This window comes from Osmia lignaria, unplaced genomic scaffold, assembly GCF_051020975.1.
Source record: "Osmia lignaria lignaria isolate PbOS001 unplaced genomic scaffold, iyOsmLign1 scaffold0040, whole genome shotgun sequence".
Taxonomy (NCBI): domain Eukaryota; kingdom Metazoa; phylum Arthropoda; class Insecta; order Hymenoptera; family Megachilidae; genus Osmia; species Osmia lignaria.
Window position 1 is genome coordinate 164,366 of NW_027478181.1, and position 635 is coordinate 165,000.

Sequence of the window (635 nt, forward strand, 5' to 3'; positions counted from 1 at the left end):
TCTAAGTTTTACCGTGCCGGCGGGATGGTACGCTCTCACGGCGGTTTGCACAGGCATACGCCTGGGCGTAAGCCCATGCGTCGCCGACCTAGCGGCCGGCCGTTCGGTATTTATAGGAAGGCACTTTCGGTTCGCTCGGACCGGTCGGGAGTAGCGTCGAGCGTGTGGCTCTTTTATGACTTCGGTTGAAAAGCAGTCTACCGCTCCTCGAGAATATACTTTCTCGACTATTCTCGTTCCGGTTTTCCGTTGCGGATTATTATTAATCTCCACACAGCATTACCACGGGTCGGTGTCTAAGACCGAATGGCCCATATGTGGTGAGCCTTGTAATATAAGGCTGGTGACCTGTATGCACTTATAAATGTTGCATACTTGTACAGGGTGTAAAAAAATTAAATGTCACGACCTATATAGGGTGATTCTACACCTCTGGATCGGTGGAGATCTGTCAAAGAAAGCGACCGCAAAATTGACCTTGACCCCTAATTTCAAGGTCAAATTTTTTTATTGGCTTATCGTATAGTGCTCATCGAGGGGATAAAAAGTCTGAAAGGAACTATGTGCCGAAAATCAACCCTTCCCCTAGAAAAAAGCCGTCAAAGTTTCCCTATACGTTAATGCATTAAACGTTG